General features: G+C 34.1%; 1 pseudogene; it reads left to right on the top strand.

The window, feature by feature from the left end:
* Window positions 1-625: 625 nt before the first annotated feature.
* Window positions 626-1,761, top strand: LOC122307835 (annotated as a pseudogene).
* The last annotated feature ends 1,507 nt before the right edge of the window (window positions 1,762-3,268 follow it).

Raw genomic sequence — 3,268 nt, 5'->3', positions numbered from 1 at the left:
GTGCAACTGTTTCAACTCTTGGTCTGATTTTTGTCAAACTAGGAGTGGTTTTCAACTTTTCATGCCTTGGCTTGAAGAAAAAAAACCTGTGGCACTTGATGTCTTTCCCATGGTCAAGTCCCGGAAAAGTTTTTTACCAAAAGCACAATCGATGTCCTTTTTCTAGCACCAGTGGTGGATTTAGTGGTAGATGACCAAAATATTGGTGGCAGGGACTCTGTCCTTTCTTTTCTTTGTGGATAATGGATTGTGGGGCCATTTAAAAGGGTCGGATGGGTTTGTTTATGATGTATTTACAGAAAGTTTTAGTGAAAGTGGAAAAAGTTTGGTTGCTTGTCCAATAAAGTTATGTTGGAAGCTTCTGTTTTTTCAATGACTATAATTAATGTCTTGCTTAGATTACTTATTAAGAATACAAAACATATTTAAAAAAAAAAAATCTAGTTTTTTTTGTTTTAGTTTCTCAAGTTTAGCTGCATACCTCTCTAACTAGCTGTTTGGTTCTTTTTTTTTATGCTCTAAAACATTAGAATTTGATTGTATTTTCTATTTCTATTTCTTTGTCTTTTCGTTTATTATTATTATATTTTTAATTTGAAGTCAGTCCATATTTTAAGGCTTGGCTATTGGTTTATCTAGCATGAAATTTGGGAAAGAAGGAAGTTTTTCTTTCCCAAATGTTCCACCTATGGCAGACATAATATATGAAGTTGAGCTCATTATTTGATAAGACCAAAGAAGTAAGTTGGTCTTAACTAACTTCCAAAGTACTTGTTTATGTATGCTTTATGTTTATCTTCAATTTTATGGGCTTGACCTCGGTACTATGCTGATGCGTAATACATTTCATTGGGGAAATCTCATTTTCTCAATTTCAGGACTTCAATTTTTTCTTGTTTTCTTAATTGATGTTTCTCATATATATGCACTGTGAACTTGGGCAACACTTTATTTGATCATTAATAAATTTGAGCTTAACAACAAAAAAACAGGGCAAAGCTCGTGCTGACATGACTGTGGAGGAGAGGATTGGTTCAGCAGATCGAAGAAAGATGGATGTAAATGCTTTATTTAAGGAGGAAAAACTGGAGGAGGCTATGCAACAGTATGACATGGTTACCCACTAATGTTCCTTGGATATAATTTTGTTTTGGCATCTAAATTTGTTCATGATTTTTCTTTGTTTCTAAGCAAGTTCTGGTGGTTTTTCTTCATTTTAGGCCATTGCATATATGGGTGACGACTTCATGTTCCAATTGTTTGGGAAGCACAGGGACATGGCTTTAGCTGTTAAGAATCCATGTCACCTTAACATGGTAGCATGTCTAATAAAGCTCAAGCGCTATGATGAAACAATCATGCAATGCAGCATTGTAAGTATGTAGTTTCATGTCTCATTGACAGATTTCATTCCATTTCAAATTCTAAATACTTTTTTTTTTTTTTATGAGTAAAAAATACTTATTCATCTTTGTATTCAACGAGTATAAAGAATCTTGAATCATATTTAGGAATATAAAAAAAAAAAAAAAAAAAAAAAAAAGCTTGAATTGGCATATTTATAAAGAATCTTGAATCATGTTTTTTTAATGGCTATATTTCCTGCAATCAGGTTGTTGGAGGATGTTAGTATGCCCCTTGTGCTGGTCAATGTCCCTTGTGCAGCTTTCTCAATTCCATATTCAACTTTCAAAATGTGAAGAGTAGTAGCATTGATTTTTTTTTTTGAAATAGTAGCAGCATTGTATTAGTTTAATTAGTTGTGATGTATTATTATTTATTTTGTTCTTTGTAAATTTATGTTTTGCATTGAGATGTAAACAAAAATATTATCTATTTTGCATTGAGATGTAAACAAAAATATTATCTATTTTGCATTTTTATTTATTTTGTTCTTTAATTTACTTTTTTTAAAAAAAAAAAAAAACTTACAAAAAGTGTTTAAATTATTTTTTAAAACAAATTGGGCAATTGAAACAAGATATCAGATTTTTTTTTTTTTCTTTTAAAGAGCTATATATATATTTTTTGGAGTTTTAAAGTCTTTAAAAGAAAAAAAAAAAAACCGGATTAAACCCGGTTATAATCCGGATATCCGGGTTTTAAGGCAAAATTTTACAAAAAACTGGATATTCGGTTATAATCCGGATTTCCGGATAGAATCCGGTTATCCGCCTGGATTGGAGTCCGGATTAATCCGGGCAGATAACTGCCCGGTTTTTAGAACCCGGATCCAGATCCGGTTATGGCCAAATATCCGGATCTGAATCCGGTTGAACACCCCTAACGTCAGTTATCAAATATTAATTAATTAGCAACTCACCAGCTTTAATGGGGACCGAGTTCCAGGCTTCCTGCAGCAGCCTTAGCAACTCACCAGCTTTAATGAGGACTTAGTTTCGGAGCCTTTGATCTTCTTCAGGTGACCATAATTCCTTCCTATGTTTCAGCTGCTTTGCCATTTCTGATGATTTGCACCCCATTGTACCTATTAAAATAGATTGAGCTTAACCACAACAGCTTTCCGACCCTCTGCATGTCTGTATGTTCTGTCTTGTGTCTCGAAGAGAAATAGCAAAGCACAATGAAGACAATTCATTTGTTGAAATGCCTCAATGGGCTTGAACTATTTTAATCAGGTATTACAGAGTATGTTTTCACTACAATGAAGCACTCGGTGCTTGTACAGTATTTATAGAGTAAAAACAAAACCAATCTTTTGCAGAATATTTCTAGATGCTTCTATATTATTCTTTATTCTTCTTCCGTAGCATTTAGAGGTGACCTCACACGGTTTGTGCATTTTTGTTGTGAGTGTTGTGAGTTGGTGTGCACAAGTGTAGAGTAATCAGTTGTGCTAACATTCCCCGCGATGCAAGGGGCAACTCCTTGAGGGTGAGGCTTGATCGTAAAAGAGAGAAGCGAGCTGAGGAGAGTGGCTTTGTAAGAATATCCGCAATTTGATCTTTGCTTTGAAGAAACTTGACAGCAAGCGATTTGGCAGCAACACGAGTACAGACAGTCAATATGTTTAATTCGTGAGTGCATAACAGGATTAACAGATAAGTATGTAGCACCAAGATTATCACAAAATAAAGTCAGAATATCAGTAAGAACAATTCCTAATTTAGTTAACAAGGATTGTAGCCAAAGAATTTCGCAATCCGTGTTTGCCACTGACTTGTATTCAGCCTCAGTTGAGGACCTTGCAACAGTAGGTTGTTTCTTTAAACCCCAAGAGACTAAATGAGAACCAAAATAAATGCAA

Source organism: Carya illinoinensis, chromosome 4, assembly GCF_018687715.1.
Source record: "Carya illinoinensis cultivar Pawnee chromosome 4, C.illinoinensisPawnee_v1, whole genome shotgun sequence".
In the NCBI taxonomy this organism is placed as follows: Eukaryota; Viridiplantae; Streptophyta; class Magnoliopsida; order Fagales; family Juglandaceae; genus Carya; species Carya illinoinensis.
Note: the sequence above shows the minus strand (reverse complement) of the source record. Positions and strands in the feature narration are given on the sequence as shown.